The 19,617-nt window shown below is 36.1% G+C and overlaps 1 pseudogene; it reads left to right on the plus strand.

Moving 5' to 3' along the window:
• Positions 1-38: 38 nt before the first annotated feature.
• Positions 39-19,236, plus strand: LOC132142117 (uncharacterized; annotated as a pseudogene).
• The last annotated feature ends 381 nt before the right edge of the window (positions 19,237-19,617 follow it).

Genomic DNA, 19,617 nt, shown 5'->3' on the forward strand with positions numbered 1-19,617 from the left:
CTCCGTGGTTACTCCACAGACGGCGGCAGAGATCAGAGATGCTGGACTCCTCAGAGAGGAACCTGACTTCGGTCTCCTGGGACAGGAAGCCTGGACTCTGCTTTCCGCAGTGAGAGCAGAAAAAGTGATATCAGTACTCTGCTGCAGAAAGGAAAAATAATAATGAAAAAAATGTCTATCTACGTTTTACAATAAACTACTATTTCAGTCTTGCCGTTTTCTTTTTTTTTTTCTTTTTTCTTTTTGGTCATCATTTGTGAAATTTACTAGCATTTTCTGAATGAAAATTGCTTCTAAGTCTATTTTTCTCGGTACAAATGAGCCTATAACGCAGCGAAAAGTCACGAAATTCATTTGATTTTGGTATTTAAAAAAAACAGAAAACGTTGTTTTCATTCATGTGCAATATCGGTTAACGTCTCAAAAAAATATTTTAGGGTTTCATGACCTTTAAACCAACGTTATTAGTAAGATTACTATGTTTCTATGATTATTCTTATGATTAGTCTTGCACGTGTTAGTCCACACGAGGGCACTGTCTCATCAAGGGAATGAATTGTCAAGTGGTCAGTAAAACCAGAGTGTCTTCTTGCTCAGCCTCAGATACTTATTGTATAAATGCTTATAATGCATTTAAAGGAGCAGTATACTGCAGGAACATGTTTGGGTTTATGATTTACAAAACTTTTGCATTGTAATATTTTCATGAAAAAAATATTTTGCTGTTTACCTTGCTCCCTCATTCAAGTAAATATCCTACTGGGTGTAGACTATTAAGTACTGTAATTTTTCTGATTTGTGTTTGATATGGGTCACAATGCAGTATCAGAGGATCGCTCCATAAGTAGAGTCTCTCATAGAACATACTCCAGCACTGGGCCACACATTACATCACAAATGATATGTTTATGATTACTGTGCTAAAAACACACTGCAGCTAAATACAGTAGCCCAAAAAGTAGTATTTTTGAATCAATATTTGAACACTTAGTAGATGAATATCATTACATTTGATAATAAAATATCAGATAATTAGTTAGGGTGTATGTTATAAAATAGAAAATAGATCTAATGCTTATTAACAATAATTAAAATTGCATTGCAAATGCAAAGTTGAATTTTCAGCATCATTACTCCAGTGTTCAGTACATGATCCTTCAGAATTCATTCTAATTCTAGTGTGCCGCTCAAGAAACATTTCAATCAACAATAAACGTGTTGTGTTAGAAAATAATTCTATAATAATTATAATTCTATAATAATTCTATAAAGAGTAATGTCAAATAAATGCTGTTATTTCAGTTGACTGAATGCTGTTCCTTCTATCATGGTTTCCACAAAAATATTAAGTGATATTAGTGCTGTGAAAAAGTCCAGCATAATTTGTTGCAGATGCCACCTGGTTTAATATTTTATGTAATGCAATATTTTTTATTTTATTATTATTGTGCACATATTGTGTTTGCATATGTGCACAATGTGTTTCCCACAGAGTGTAATTCCGAGTGCAGTGCATTAATAAAGGCATGTTTTCAAGTATCCCCATGTGCTCTCCTCTCAATGACAAAGTTGCTGGCCTGTGTTCCCCCTTCTGACATCAAAGCCTGGCATTATCCCATTGAGAATGGGAGCGACTGCTCATGTAGAATAAAACACAAGAACTGATAAAATCTCAGCTGCAGCTCAGTGGTTAACACCAACGTGTAACAGAGTTTACCCAGGAGAGATATTAGCAAAGAGAGATAAAGAGAAGGAGAAGGAGGGAGTATATGTGCAAATGGATGTGTGAGAGAGAAAGTGCTGCAAATCTGCAGGTGTCTGTCTTGTAGAGGGGGTGTTGTGTGTGATTAACCCTGCCAGTCTTATCCCTGGGGTCTTGTCTGTCTGACCGACTGAACCCAGCACACAGGCCCCCTCGACTCCGCCTGGTCACGAGAGCTGCCTTAGTCACACAGTGGGGGTACACACACACACACACACACACACACACCCGTCATAAGAGTCAGAGTGCGTATATGGATAAACACACAACCCCTCCATCCCATCCAGCTCACAATAGAAGCTTGAAATGCTGTCACTCATCATATTTAATACATTCAGTACTTTAAAATCTTTCATTTACTGCAAACGAATTTACATGCTATCCATAGGTTCACAATAATGTTTTATGCAGACATGTTTTCTTAGATTTAACACTGAGAAGAAATCTTCTGTTATCAGTAAATGTTTGCTCGGTTAATTTATTTATTTATGTCAAATTTGCAGATATATGAATGATCTCCAGAAAGGAAAAGCAAAATTTGGTCTGCAACATATACACTCTTAAAAATAAAGGTGCTTCACAATGCCATAGAAGAACCTTGTCTACATGGTTCCATAAAGAACCATGAACATCTGCAGAATCTTTCTGTTTCACAAAAGGTTCTTTGTGGCCAAAGAAGGTTCTTCAGATTATGAAAAGGTAGGAAAGAGATGGTTCTTTAAAGAACCCTTGACTGAGTGGTTCTTTGTGGAACCAAAAATGGTTGTTCTATGGCATCGCTGTGAAGAACCTTTTGAAGCACCTTTATTTTTAAGAGTGTAGCACCAAGAAGTAACTAAAGCATTATTTATATTTCTTTAAAAAAAAAAAAAATCATAAGAAACATTAGTTTGAACTAAGTTTATTCATTCACACAATTAAATTTGCAGTAATGTGTGTCATTTCAAGACAAGAAAAGTCAAAATCAAAGCTCTGACACTCAAAGTCCTGTTCAAGAACATCCACCCTGACGGTAAACCTCTGGTCAACAGGTGAACACTGCACACACACGGATGTAAATATTGGAAATGCTTCCATTTTCTTAAGTTTATTGTTTTCCTAGATCGGCATTACTTGAGATCCTTACAAGTTTCCTGAGGAGGCCTGTCACAGCTAAACAGCTGGAAAAACATCTATTTCGGTAAATAATGACAATGCTCGGACAATTCTCAAAACATCAAATTGTGCTGTTATCCTTTAAAAAACTGTCTAATTATTAGTGTTTCAAGATCCTTATAGAAAATATCCTGTCTTGCCCTCTCTCTCTGCAGTCTGCACCTCTCTGAGGAGTTCTATGGTGCCCTGAAAGACCCAGACTCCAGTAAAAGTAACCCTGCGTGCCTTCTTACGATTCCTCAGACAATGGCCCTGCTGAGAGGACCTGCATGCAGCAGGTGAGATCTTTGTCATTTGACGTTTTTTACAAAAGTTCCCATCCTCAAATTTGTCATTCTGTAAATTACATCATTTTACCGTTTGTGGCATTGAGTGAGTGAGTTTTTGAATCATTGACTCAACCTATTTGTTCAAAAACAAACATTAGCGGAACAACAATAGGTAAGAACTGGTCTATATATATATCACACAAACAGTTCTCCAGAAAGAGATAACAGTCCTGGAAGAGTATGTGAACGGCTCATACTCAAAGTTCAGCAGCAGGGAGTAAGACAGCAGCTCAGATGCTCAGAGAGGACAGAAAGCAAAAGGATGATCAGCAAAGCAGCTTACCGCTCTGTTGCCCCCTCCATTTCTCCCTCTCTGTACTATTGCAACTATTGTACCTAATTGTTTAAAGCATCAGTATAATACAATGAGGTTGTAGAGGGAGTGTGGTGTGCAATAGTGTGAAAGTTCGGTTGGTGTGTGTGTGTGTTATACCGATTGCATAAGACCTGATCAGACCAAGACACACTCCAGCCGTGAGCAAAATAAATGAAATCTCTGTGACTAATCTCACACATTTTTCCCCTCTCTTTCTTACAGACACATTGACTATGAGAGTCCAAGTGAGAGATGGGAAAGATAGGATGAGAGAAAGAAAAAAAAAGATTGAATAAAAAGACAGCACGAGAGGGATAAGGATGAAAAAGCAACAGGAAAAGAAGAGAAATGTGCCTCACACAAAAAGTGTGCCAAAGGCAGATTTATGGGTACATAAGGCTTGAAAAGAACAAGAAAGAATAAGTTAAAGAGATAGAGGGACGTAATAAAGAGAATCATATGTATGATTGACAGTGTGTGTGTGTGTGTGTGTGTGTGTGTGTGCTCTTGTTTTTGTGACATATCCAGACACAACTCAGGGTTAGGTTTAGGGATAGGGTTGGTGTAGGGTCATAGAATATACAGTTTGTAAAGTATAAAAACCATTACGCCTATGGGATGTCCCAACTTTCACAAAAACAAACGTGTGTGTGTGTGTGTGAGAGAGAGAGAGACAGACAAAGAAACGAGAAACAAAAACAGGACTTTTAAAGAATCTCTGCAATGTTCTCTCTCACACCCCCACACACTCAGATAAAAATTAAAGAAAAAAAATCTTTATTTTGATAACTTAAAAAGTATAGAAAAAAGAAATAAACTATACTCTACTACTATTATGATTTTACATTTTAAATATTTTAAATTGAGCCATTTTATATAAATAAAAAATGATTTATAGTGTGTCAATATTTGGAATATAGTGACAGTAAAGACATTTGTAATCTTAAAAAAGATTTATATTTCAAATAAATGTTGCCCTTTTGAACTTTCTATTCCTCAAAGAAGCAAATAAGCAAAATATTAAGCAGCAGAATGTTTCCTGTGCTCCAAATCAGCATATAAGAGTGATTTCTGAATCAGAATAAATTGCATTTTTAAAATGTCTTAAACCAATATATAAATATAAATATATATAAATCTATAAACATGTTTCTTATATTTATATTTCTGTTTTACTGTATATTTGATTAAACAAATGTAGCCTTAATAGGCTTTCAAAAATGGTTCAAAAAATCAAACCGACCCCAAACTTTTGAACGTTACTGTATAAACATGAAAAATGATCTTCTGATGAGCTGATTGCCATTTCTTCTACTGTAGGTTTCTGGAGAGTTTTTGTGCAAGTCAGACAGTCTAACTGAAAGCTGGATTTCTGCCCCAGAGTTCAGAAATATTCTCAACAAACTCCAACTTCACCTGAAAGATAATGATTTTGATGTGAATGATACTGTCTAAAAAATATATTTATGTATATACCTTAAAATACCTATCTGTTTTAAACAGGTTAGATGTGGATGGACTTGGAGCAGTTAGACTATTTTTCTAAAGAGCATAAGGACTGAACCAAACAATGAGAAAAACTACCGCACTGTTGTGATGATTTGCAGTGCGTTTCGTTGTATGCATGTGTTATGATGATTTGCAACACTTGTGTTGTCAAACTGATGAAGATTTTTTTTTCATTTGCTGATGTTTTTTCAATTTGCATGTGTTTTCTTAAGTTGCAGCTGTCTCAGCCACCATAGTTGAGAAAGTTTGACCTGCATCTGAAGAGAGAGCACCTGGCTCTGTTTCTGTCTCAGTGTGTTTTGAAGCTGAAAAAGGGTTGTGTGCAGAATTTGAACTTCCTGTGCACTTTCCAGGACAGATGGCATCCCTCACAAGATCATCTCCAACCCAAAACACTGGGCAGATTTACATCATAGCAATATCCTGATAATATTATTATTCATATGGAGCTTTGATCCCTCCAGGTTCCCAACACCTGCCATTCTGGAGTTTATTTATTTTATCTACATTTTTTTGCAGCTAAGAGGAAGCTCTTTTTCTTACTAAGGTTTTAAAAACATATATAGCAGTCCTATATTTTTACATTTTCATAATTCATTAAACCCTTGTGTTTTTTAAGGACATGAATAATTGAGAGTTTATTTTGTATTTTTAGAGTACTGAGTTTCAGAATTTCAAAAAGCATGCATAGTCAATAGAAAGAGAGCTAAACTCCAGCAATTCCAAAACATTATGTGCATGTTTTAAACTTTGCTCAAACTGACAGTGATTAAATCACATAGGTGAATCGATATAAATGAATATTTCATATTTGATTATTTTAATACATGCAAATGCCAGTTGTCTGGTATTTGTATTGGGATATGACAATCATATCACTGAATTTACTTGACACATACATAATTGAACTATAACCAAAATCTCTTTTGGCTAATATCAGAATATTTTTTTAGAAATTTACATCAACAAATAAACAAAATCTCACTACCCCAACATTTAATATTATTCTGTTCTGTCATCAGTAACAATGCAATGTGGAAACAGAAAGTCTGAGTTTTTTCTGTGCTTACACAGAACCCAAATTACACAGACACATCCACAGAAAGTGATCTTTAAGCCTTGTAGTCAAACTCTTTCCATTTCTAACAAGCTTACAGCCCATAGTTGTTCCCTGCCCTGGGTCACCCAGCACACAGGGATCAGTAAACAGCTGCTGAACACTAGGCCTAGCCTGACTGTGTTTGGTTTGATTGGGGTGGTCCACAGCTTAAAGGATTGGCGGATGAATAAAATGGGGCAGGCAAACAATTACAAAGTATAGAACCTTTCACCATGGTGACAAAATACAGTGGCCCCAAAAAGTATTGGGATAAGCCACACTTTACAATCTATGAATTGTATTGCATTAGATGATGAAACATTAGAACAAATGCAATCTGTAAACAAAAGATGATTACTTTACATTTTTGTAAGTACTTTCTTAATCAACTCTGACTCATTGACTAATTTGTAGTGCATGTTTGAACCTTATACGTTTTCTCCCCCTGCAGGTTTCATTCTAATGAGAACATCAGTGGGGCTTCCTCATTAAGAGGTCAAATTAACTGGCCTGTTTCAGTCAGAGTACCTCTCCCTCCTCCAAACCTTTCAGTGAGTACAATCCCATTCTCTCTCTCTTCTTCCACTCTTTCTTCTGTTTTCTCCTTGTGTGCAAGACCCCATTAACGTCCTCTAAATTGAGAATAGGTATCTTTTCTCTCCCTTTTAAGACACAATATTTTTTTTTTTTACAAACTTTAAGGTCAAAGGTTGAAATGTTTTTTTTTTTTTTGGTCTCTTTAATTATAATTTTGCATTGTTACTAAGAAACTCATCACAGAAACCCTTCTGCTCAAATGAGTTTCCTTTCAAACCACTTCAACTCCAAACCCTCTAGCTCGAAGCATCTCTCTTGAGTCTGAAAATCCAATTGTCTTACCAAGAGCTTATGTGCTCAGAAAATGCTCTATAATATTTTTACTAATATATGTGTGTATTTCTCTCTGTGCATATTTGTATAGGAACATTGGCAAACTTAATAAAGGGACTGTTAGTAAAGAAGAATTCAGAGCTGCTATGGAGAGCAGGAACACTCTTTCTATCTCTATAAGCTGCATTATTGTGAGAAAAAGATTTTTCTAAATTGTTGTGACAAATTACACATGCATATAGTCTGATCAAGTTTAAAAATGTAAAAATTATGTTAGGACTGCTTGATACTGCTAGATCTATATGACTAGACCAGTGGTTTTTCAACTTATTTGATTCCAATTCCCACCACCATTTGTGAGCCTGGACCACAAAGCCTGGGGTATATTTTTAGCAATAGCAAAACATTGTATGGGTCAAAATAATCAATTTTTCTTTTTGTTCCAAAATCATTAGGATATTAAGTAGAGATCATGTTCCATAAATATATTTTGTAAATTTCCTACCTTTAATATATCAAAACTTAATTTTTGATTAGTAATATGCATTTCTAAGAGTTCATTTGGACAACTTTAAAAATTATTTTCTCAGTATTTAGATTTTTTTATACTATATTGCTTAAAATAATTATGAATAGTGAAATTTTATAATTACATAATTCCATGAACAGTGTTATTCAGCTTTTATTATTTTTTATTGCAAGTGAATTTAAATGACTAGTTGTTCATGATGACATTTATTTATTTTATTTTAGTTTTTAGGATTTTATGTATTTACTTACTCTCTCACAGATAATTGTTGTTGTCCTAAATGGAGTGAGAACCTAATTTACTCAAATTACTAAAGGCTGAAACTCCCCTGTCTGTTCTCTCTGTCCTTTAAAACACATTTACCTCACCATAATCCTCTTTCTTTGAGTATGTATTGTAGTCAGTGTGGACCATGACTGTCAGATCTGAAGGACAATCTCACATTTTTATTCATAATCTTTGATAAGTTAATTTGTCTTTATCTATGTTTTCTGGAGCGAGTGATGGTTGTAGCTTGTGTGAGTGAATATTTGAGGGTGTGCATATGTGTATGTAAAGTCTAATCCCTTGATTGACTGGCCAGTGTGTGTCCAGCTCTGTGCGATGTCTGGGTGAAGAGGGCAGCTGACCTTATGACCTCTTGACTCTGCAGTGTGCGAGAGGGTCAATGAGTGGCGTATGCTTAAAGCCTGCTGGACTGGCCAGCCCTGATGAGTGGACTCTCAGGCTAGGGTGACATCAGTGATTCGTGCTGACCATCCACTGACCTTTTCCACAGGTTTGGCCTGGAGATTTCCGACCCTCAGTTTGAGCAGCTGCTGGAAAGGCTCCCTCTTGACTGCCACGGAAATGTGCAGTACCCGATCTTCATGGCAGCTTTTGACACCAGATACAGGCCATTTTGACCGGTCTGGTCAGCATTTGTTGTAACACTGTTCACTGCACACTAGCTTTGGATTTGGATTTGATTCGAATTCTTAATTTAATGTAGGTATCAGACTCAAGAATTTAATATATGCACATATTAGTACCACAAATATTACACATGAAACTAACTAAGAAGGCAAGGTCTCCATCACTGTTCAAGCTTTACTTTTTTATGGGCTCCTGCAATTTGTTTCAGAGATTTCTAAAAAAAAAAAAAAAAACATTTGACTCCATAGAGCTCAATAACTGCTGGAAAAATTTTATGGAAATTGGAAAAATATAACCAATATAGTTTCATTTGTTTATTTAGATGTTTCCATTCAATGACCATCCATTTGTGAAAGCAGTCTACAGCTAAAAGGCACTTAATAGAAATTGTATATATATATATATATATATATATATATATATATATATATATATATATATATATATATATATATATATATATATATATGTTTACTAAAAATGTGAAATATTTTCTGATCAGCAGACAATACAAGTCAACCTTTAAATGAAAAGCATTGGATTTATATTGTATCCAACTAAAGTATTCTTTTATTTGTGTGTGTTTGGTAAATATGGCTACAACAGTTTGTGTGATTTGTATTCAGGAAGAGGGAAGAGATTAGGTCTATAGTGACATCATGCTTCAGGGTGGCTCTTTTCTGTGCTTTTGTATTTTTGTCATTGTGTTTGTCTGGTAGGATGCCACATGCAGAAAAAAAAATTGCCTACATTAGCCTAAAATAATGTTTAGGTTTATGCAAACATAAACTGATAAGTTTGAGTAAATTATATGATTGAAGCTGATTTCCAAGAATAATCATCCTAGATTAATTTTTAAACTTGCTTATTTGCTTCTCTAGTTGTCCTGGCATAAAGGGTTTTGAATGTCAATTACCGAATAATTTCTGAATCAACAGAACTTGAAAGGTGTTGTAATATCTAAACTTGTTTAGAACTCACATTTATGCTGCTAAAAACAGTGTTAAACCAGTGATGAAATAAATGCAACACCTGCATTTGTTGGGGAACACATAAATAGATAAATATGAGAATAACCATATATGATACGTATTTGTTGCAATTAGCCCCTCACATTTGTGTGTTTGTGCTAAGATGCTTAAAAATGGTTGGATATGAGAATTAGGATCTGACCACCCTGGGGGACCCATGTGAACTCCCCTAACCACCTAATGAATGACCAACAATAACCAATGCAATGTAAACGTTTCTTAAATAGAACAGGCTAATGAATTTTAATCTGCTAGTAGCAGCTCTGAGACATGCGGTTTTAGTGTGTGTGTGTGTGTGTGTGTGTGTGTGTGTTTATAGGGTGTGTGCACGCATCAAATGGGGGCTGGGTATAAGCTTAGCTGCTCATTTTATTTTCTCTCAGTGTGTGTAGGGGATAAAGACCTAGAGAACCAGCCTGGCTTAGTTGACAGGTGACAAGGGTTATACTGAATGGGGATTTTGTAATACTAACAGTGGGGAAAAAGCCCATGCACCAAGGGACCTCCTGAATAGAGAGAAAGAAAACTTTAGAACTTCTGTACTCGCAGAGAAGAGTGAGAAAGACTGACCATGCCCTGCAAATGACAGCTACAAACTCTCACTCTCTCTGTCCCATGAGAAATGCTAAATAATTCATGCTAAAGCGGCCTGATCCCAGTGTCAGTAGTTCCTGTGTGGCATTTCCTCTGTTTGGGTGAAACTTTGACATGTTAGTCAAACAGAGCTTTAGCTGTCAACATTCAAACCTCGCCAGATTAACACCGCTCACATCCCGCTCTAGCTTTCTTCTGAGTTTAATCACAGTATTGTTCCTTATATTGGATGTTTAACAGCAACAATCTAAAATGAATGCATTTGTATACACGGAAATGTTATTAAATATATATATTTAATAAATGGATCCAGTTTATTTGCCGTAGTATGTCAGGAAATATCAGATTTTGCTGTACAAACCTACCCAGCTCAGGTTAATTTCTATCAGTTTATCATCCACAATAGCAGGAGCCAGGTGATGATCTGGAATAATTTAGTTGTGTCTTTGTTAAAGCTTGAACCATAAAAAAAAAAAAATGTGTTGCTATAACAAACAAAGGGACTGGAAGTTTACTACTGCTGGACTTTCATAACCCCTTATTTGCAAATATCATATCATATCTTACCATATATCATATATCATATCACATATCATATATCATATCGTATCATATCATATATTATTATATCATATCATATCATATCATATATTATTATATTTTTCAGGATTCAACTGATATAAAAAAGTGAAAGTAAAGACATTTAACAGTCCTTTTAAAATAAATACTTTTCCTTTGAACTTTCTATTCCTCCAAAAAGCCTGAAAAAATGTATTGCAGTTTTCACAAAAAGTTTTCAACACTGATAATAATAATAATAATACTAAATATTTCTTGAGCAGCAAATCAGCATATTAGAATTATTTCTGAAGTATCGTGTGACACTGAAGACTACAGTAATGATTCATCACAGAATTCATCACAGGAATAAATAAATTTTTTTTAAACCAATAGTAATGATATTTTACAATATTACAGTTTTTACTCTATTTTACTGTAATATAATATATTTTCTCATCCCTCTTTGAGAGCTCAAACAAATATGTTGCTTTTAAGAAATTCAAACTTTTTGACAGGCTAGTAAGCATCTTGAGGTACAGTACCATCAGTTAAGATGACTTCTGCATATTTGCATGCTTGACTTTAATGTTTGTTCTCTGTTTGAAAAGTATTAAGATCTGATGAATATATCATCAGTTATTTCTTTTTTATGACCTCCACCATGAAAGATTAAACTATATCAGTCTTTTATACTGTAAACTTTTGGTAGTTAGAAGATGTGTAGTGTTAAGAGAGTTTCATCCGCCTTGATTTGTCTGCCTCTCTCTATATAGTTTTCGAGGGTGTTGGGCCTCTCACAGTTTGTGAAAGCAAGAAACCAAGCAGTCATAGGATGGGTAGATGTCAGATCTTCATGTGAGAACCTCAGACATCAAAATCCCAGATACCCCACTCTAATCTCCAGCAAAACATTTTGTTTTTTCTCTTTCTCTCTCTTTGGTCCCTCGCTTTCTTTCCCTCCACCCATTTAGGGCTTTAATTTTTATTCATGGGGTGTGAAGGGGTTGAGACAGGGGTGTGGGGACAGGATTGGGATGGAAGGGGATAACTTCTTGAGCTGGGTCCAGGGCTCAGACCAGCGCTGCTGACAATGGCCCCAGTGTTGTGCTGGGTGTTGTGAGCAGGTCGTTTGGACATTCTTCCCCTGTCAGTGGAAGCAGATTTGGGAGGTAGCGGTGCCCGGGATTACCATCTCATTAATAGCAGCCATGACTTTTGTTCAAAGAACGACTTGTGTAATGTTGCCGTGTGGATGATGGGTAATCCGCTGAAGCTGCAGCTGTAGAAGACACTGGACACACACACACACACACACACACACACTGTGACTATACAATGTGACACCTTTTATGAAAGAGGCATTGAAAACATACATAGAACTACAGATGTCGATATTGACAGGCGAATTGACCATCAACTGCAAACCAACCTAAAAATGAATTTTAATATCAAAACTGCATTAAATGAAAGCATAAGGCAGCTTAGTCAGGGAAATACAGTAATCGGTTAGTCTTTTCAGACCTACAAACCCCATTATTATAAAGCAAAACATTTTTGAAGTAGCATTTTATATATAACCCTTTTTAAAGAACATAACAGTACTTAATTAACGTATTAATCAAGTGATGATTAATACAGCAAGAGGTGGATATAGGGAAAAAAATAGTATACAAAAAGCCTTAAGATAATATCTCAGAAAGAATGTTCAGTATGTACCATATATATAGTAAACAATTTTGTTAAAGAAATGCATACTTTTATTCAGCCACCATGCAGTTAATTGATTAAAAGTGATAAAGATTAATAAAATAAAGATTTCAATGATAAAAAAAAAAAAAAAAAAAAAATAAATAAATAAAAAATATATATATATATATATATATATATATATATATATATATATATATATATATATATATATATATATATATATATATATATATATATAAATACTGTAAATGCTGTTCTTTTAAACTTAATATTCATCAAAAAAAAACTGATAACAGTTCCAACTAAAATATGCAGCAGCACAGCTAATTTACAATGATTTCTACTAAAGAAAAAACAGCTTTTCCATCGAAGGAATAAATTATAGTTCACATTTGAAAATATTATTTTAACTTGTAATAATATTTAACAGTATGACAGTATTATTTTTGATGGAATAAATGCAGCCTTTGGTGAGCATTAAGGGGACTTTTTAAAATAAATAAATAAAGAAAAACCTTACAAACTCAACATTTGGAATATTATTGAATATATTAGACTTGTTTTTATATTTTGGTTGTTCTCTTGTTGCTGTTGTTGTGGCTGTTTGCTAGGATGTTTCAGGTGGTTGCTTAAGTCAAATCAAAAGACTGATTGCTTGGAAAAGTGATAGCACACTGTATTTGTGTTGTATCATTCACATCATACATCAAAGCAGAAGATATTTTGAAGAACATTCCAATCGTTTTTGTTCATACAATGAAAGTCAGTCGGGTCCCAAACAATATTTTTCAAAATATATTCTTTAGTGTAGTATAGAAAGGAATGCAATCAGATGTTGAACTACATGGAAGAGAGGAAATAATGACTTTTAATGAATTAAAATTTTGAGGTAAATTCTGAAAAGTAAATCACACAAACACACATTCTCAGTCTGGGCTCCTGCAGCTCACTCATGTGGCTCTTGTAGTCTCTTTCACACATTCCTCTCTCTCCACACACACACACACACACACACACACACACACACACGTCTCCTGTTCTCAGATGGTGGCCCAGATTAAACAGAACAATACAGTCCAAACGTGATAAATGTGCATCTACTTATTCCTCTCTTTCACTCCCTCACTCAATCCATCCATCCTCAGACGAGATGAAATGAAAGCGAAATAAGCAGCCCATTCATTCACCAGTTAACTCTGTGGGAATCTGTATCTCATCCCTGCGAGTGATGGCACTCCTTTTTCCCTCTTCTTTTAATTTCAAATCCCTCTATCTGAGCTTGTGGAGAACAGTGGGTCCGCAAGGAGTTCAACCGACCCCTCGTCTGTTGAAACAACATGCTCTCTCTCCTCTCTGAAGACCAGTCGTCTGAGGCAGAGAGGGTTTGCCAATGACTCTGAATCAGAACTGAATTTGGGTGGCAATCCGAATCTAAAGTAATCTAAATAATATCTAGCATGTAAACATGTCTTAATTTAAAACCACCGTTACTTCATCATACAGTTTGAACTGGCAGAACTGAGTAGATGAAGGAGAACATTTTTAAAGGCAAAACTATACTCAATAATAAAAGATTTGCTCAGCTGCATTTTTGTATAATAACTTATAGTCTATATAATAATTTAAGTAGAATAACACTAATTTCACTTCCAATCAGCAGGATGAAAATGTTTCAGTAATTGGAGGTTTTGACATGATTATGAATCCTGAAAAAAAAACATAAACTGTAACATAAAATGTAATATAATATTAAATCAGGTTAAACTGAAGTTGTTGCTCCCTTAAGGATTTTTCTTATATATCTGTATTAAAAATTGCATACTGAACTAAGTTCTCGTTTGTGTGTGTGTGTGTGTGTGTGTGTGTGTGTGTGTGTGTGTGTGTGTGTGTGTGTGTGTGTGTGTGTGTGTGCATAATAGTGAAGTCTTGTGATATCAGTGACCTAGCAAAAATAAATAAAAAAAGAAAGGGTCAATATACTAAAGAGTTTTACATTTCTTTTTTCTGAAGTCAAACTAAGAGTCATATGCCCCCTTATGGGCATAAAAGAGACATGCATGTGCATTACCTTAAGTGATAATCTGGAAAACAAATGCAAAAGCTGTCAATTTTTTTACGTCTATAGCAGTGTATTCTAGTTATAAGTAAATAACTCAGAAGTTTATTTTTTTATTATTTTTTGCTTAACTTTTATGAGTAACTAACATAGGCATTTTATATTTTAGAGTTAAATTTTTTTGGAAATCTTTGTAACTTGACTCAGTGGATCTTTGGCTCATTTCTCTTTTAGTTTGAGTGTCTGTTTGTGGTATAAGCTAGTGTGATGTCATGTCCGGCTGTGTTGGTTTTGTGGCAGGGCTGCTGGTCATGGGTGTCCTGCTGAGATGTCCGTGGCTGGGTCACAAGGTCTCTTCCCTCAGCTTCCGACAGGTCCACTAATAGACTCAAGCGCTGAATATGATGAATTAACCGTATTTAGCTCTATATCTGTTCTGCTGTGACAAGCAGATTGGCAAATGGAGACTCACTCTTTGTTAATTGCATTTTTCAAGCACTTTTCTCACAGAGCTTTCAGTAAACTCTTATTTTGGCTCATTCAGGTCAGCTTAACTGTTGAAAAGAGTGGTTTGTCTTAAGAAAATCCTGAAGGCACGTTCATGTTGTCATTGGCACAATGCACAAACACAAACTTAATGCCTTTTGCAGTCAGTGTCACTGCCGTTTGTCTCTTTGAACTGCTATCAACGTTATTTGAAGCATCTGTCTTTTAAATCTCAAATCTTTCTCTGTCCCTCCCTTCTATTTCTTCCTTTACACCGTGCGTCTAACTCTACTCTAGCCCGTGACCTCTCAAGCCACAAGTCCGCCCACCTCGTTCGGACTGTGGCCCTAAGATGGCCCAGATCACTGCCCTAAAGCCTAGGGAGTGGTTGTCCTCTCTTGAGCACAAAAGAGCCACGGCTATCCACTCAGCCGAGTCCGGCCCCCATCAACCCATCCAAGCGCACAGAGAATGCATTAGCCTAGGCTTGGCTTTGTGCGTCCGATTTTTCTCATGTGCTTCTTCATAGTTTCACTAACACTTCAAGACTGTCTGGTGTCTGCCTGGTTTGACCACTTCAGTTGCTCTCAAAGCGGTCAGCACAGCATGGCCGTTTTGGTGTCAGGTCTTGTAGCTCTCCCTGTTTGCCACTCAAGCGAGAACGACACAAAGCGGGTCGCTCATTCTAAGGGTTCCTCAGGGCTTCTCTTATATTGTATGAAGTACTAATAAAAGATCTAAAAAACTAAAGCCATGGTCTCAAGGACGTTTTCTTGCTTCCTCAGGAAAGGAGTTCCCAGCCTCTTCCAGGCAAACGCACAGCCTGTCTTGAACCATGATTCAGACGAGGAGAAGGGCTCAGAGGAGGATCGGAGTGACCATGAGGTATGATCTCATGTAACTTCATAATACATCAGTTGTAAATTCCCAGATGTACAATGCTGCTTTACAAGCTAAACAATTGAAAAGTTTGGCAATGGTAAGATTTCTTAATGTTAAGTCCCTTATGCTCACTAAGGCTGTATTTGTTTAATCAAAAATGCAGTGTTATTAACAGTAATCTTGTGAAATATTATTGCAACAAAGAATTTTTTTTACTCCAGTCTTTAGTGTCACATGATCCTTCAGACATCATTGATTTGATGCTCAAAAAACAAGTTGAAAATGGTTATATGGCAATTGTGATAATTTCTTTCAGGATACTTTGATGAATAGCTTGTTCAAAAGAACTAAATTTATTTTACAACTTTTTCGTTTTTTTTGTAACAATGTAAAAATCTTTTTCTGTCACTTTTGATCAATTGAATGTGTCCTTGATGAATAAAAGTATTAATGTGTATAAAAGATGTATAAAATAAAACTTACTTTGAATAGCAGTGTACATTCTCCCAGAAATAACTGTCTAGAAATATCAGAATATCTATATGATAAATTATTATTATTACATTTTCTTAAATATGATGTCTTATAATGTTTAAGGATGTACCTTACACTATATGTTTTAATTTAAATCGTTTACATCTAGAATTACTCTTCCAGATCAGCACCATTAATGAACATTTCTTATGTTTCAGCTGTTTAGTCTGGTGAAGAGTTTGGTGGCAAATCGTTACAGAGATGTGCTGAGAGAGTTTGAAGAACTGGGTGAGAAAAACACCAGACGTCTCACTCAGGAGGACATGCACCAGTTACTTAAAAGGTGATGGACCACATATACAAGAGAAAAAAAAGTTTCCTCAGATTTCTTTTCTTCCATATTGCAAAGATGTTATTGTCTGGTTACAATACACACTTGTCAGTATTTATCACTAGAGCATAATAGTAATAGTACCAGCCTATAAGAGCCACTGAATGCATGAAAATCAAATGAATAATTAATTGGTTTTCAGGCATAATGTCTTCATTAGTTCTATGAGTACCTCAGTTTGGTACTTCAGACGATTATCTGGGGGACATTTATATAGTTGTCTCCAACACACACACACACACACACACACACACACACACACACACACACACACACACACACACACACACACACACACACACACACACACACACACACACTATTGAAGATGTCCTGGAATGTGGAATGTGTTGCTTCTCATTGTCTTTAACACCATGCCGAATCACTGAGTTTTTCTCCATGGTGTTCAGTCCTGGAGTCATTCCCACTCAGCGTTTGTGACACATGCATTCCTTGTGTGTCTCACAAGACCCATGCAGTCCACCGAGTCTCCCAGCCCTTGGTTTTACAGAGCTCTTGCAACAGAAAGCAGGCCTTTTCTCTTGGCAAATGATGCCTTAATTGTGCAAGTCAACAACCTACTCTTTTTTTTTCTCTCCCATGAATAACAATGTGTTTGATGCACGGAGACTGAGAGAGCTGTTGGCACGGTGAAGTTCTGAGGCCGTTGGTTTTCTATGGCCTACTGCACGCTTGTTTAGATGTTCCCATGCCTGCTTCATGTTGAGCTACACTGCTGTACTATCATACTATCATATGTATCTCTGTTGCTCCTTTATTTAGAGGTATTGCAACCATTACTATTACTCTTTCACATATATTTTTTTATTTAATTTTTTACTTAAGCTCTAGCCCTTAGTATTAAACTACTACAGTACATGACTACTAACTACCACATTATTTACTACATAAATACATATAAAAAGTATTTTTATATTTTTAAATATATATTTAATTTATACATATTTATTTTCATTATTAGTAATACTTATTTTTTATTAATTTGAAATATTCCTGATATTTTTAACAAATGTCTTGCCTTTTGCACATAAACTAAAGCTTTTTTTTTTTTTGCATGACATGCCTGCTGGTCATATCACAATAACTTTGATTTTAAAGTTTTTATTTATTTTTATTTTTTGAGAATTTGACCAGCTACACATTATTGAATGTGTGCCCCATCAAAAATATCAAAATGAATTGATAATCAATAAACTGCGAGAAATAACAACATGTTGATTGTCATTGTCTCTATTAATTGTTTTTTAAGCGATTCAGTCTCTTAGGCTCTTGTACCTGTCATCTTTTTTTCAACCCTTGTCTCTTTCCTTTAACAACTTGTCTTTCCCCACATCTTTCTCTTTTCTTTCTTTGAGTCTGTGAACTAAACACGTTGTTGTGGTGACGAGTTAAGAGTCCTGAACTCTTCTGAACTGTTCACCCCATGTGAGAAACTCCTTCATTTCTGTAAATGATTTATCAGTTTGTTTACTCTCGTCCCTCCCTCCCTGTGCTGTTTTTGCAGCTCTTCCTTCAACCCTTTTGTGATTTCTCTCCAACCCTTTTTCATTTTTTTCCTACATCACCCTCTTTTATCTCTCTATTCATTTTTTGGCTGGAATATGGCGGCAGGCCTAAAAGGAGTCGTGGTCTGAATGAGGGGCATCGCGGTGGATTTGCATAATCTGTGGCGTAGCACTGGTGCACAGACACCGAGAGAGACGATGCCAACCAGTCCAAGGTGAACTGAACTCTCCTCGCCAGCTCAGAGATTAGTGACACTAACAGTTTTTACAGCAGCCGAGTTCACAGAGGGTTTGGCTGACATATCAGTGCCAGCTTCTCTGGCTCTCACAGTATGTGTGCGTGTGTGTCTGGTGAGAAACTGTTGCTTCCTTGATCGACTCGAATAAGGCAGTGACAAGCACATACGTGTTTGTTCACATGTGCACATACTGTACTCAATGCAAGGCTGAAAACTATGCATAGTATACAGCAGGGTTGTATGATACAGATGTGTTTGTTTGCTGTCAGATCTCCTGTGTTTTCTCACAGTACTGTCTTTTCTTTAGGCGTGACATTGTGTTGTGTAACAGTGTGAGAGAAAATGTTGCTTCTATGCTGTTGGTTGGCAAGTTTTAGCTTTAATACTGCTTAAATAAGGCAAGGGGGTTTTGGGGGTGTTAAGGAGTTTGAAGGATACAGTGTTCATATTCTTCTAAGAATTTGAGGTGTATTCTTCATGTAGAGTACTCATGAATCCCACTATCCACTCCCTTTCCCTCCTCCCATCATTTATTCTTCTCTCTTAGTTTGTCATTCTTCCTCTCGCCCTGCTCAGGCTAGAGCTCCATCCTGAGGTAACTCGTGGAGAGGTCAGAAGGTTGTGGTCCTCCTTGTTCACTCAGCAGGATGGAACTGTGGACTTTGAACAGTTTATGAGTCACTTTGGCCCGTCGCCCAAATCCTGCTGTTACCTCAATGCCAAGCACAATCCCCCCAAACGTTGAGACAATGACTTCATGCGCCTCTCCAAAACACTCAACTGCGTCTCAGATATCTATCTATCTATCTATCTATCTATCTATCTATCTATCTATCTATCTATCTATCTATCTATCTATCTATCTATCTATCTATCTATCTATCTATCTATCTATCTATCTACTGGACTTTTGTCTGCAGGTGAGCTGAGCTGGGTGCTGTGCTATATCGGTTTGAAGTGTGTCAGAGCTAAGAAGAGCTGAGGAGTGTATTCTCTACCCTGCACACACACCCGTCTGGACTCTTAGATTACTGCCCGCTCCTAATGGACAAACACGGGACATCCAGTCACAGCCAGCAGGCCAAACACCAGCTCAGCCAAAGGAGTCAATAGGTCAGAGGTTTCAAACAAATGATGGCTATACTGGCTTAGTACATTTGTAAATTGGAGATGTCACAATTTC

This window comes from Carassius carassius, chromosome 6 (genome assembly GCF_963082965.1).
Source record: "Carassius carassius chromosome 6, fCarCar2.1, whole genome shotgun sequence".
In the NCBI taxonomy this organism is placed as follows: Eukaryota; Metazoa; Chordata; class Actinopteri; order Cypriniformes; family Cyprinidae; genus Carassius; species Carassius carassius.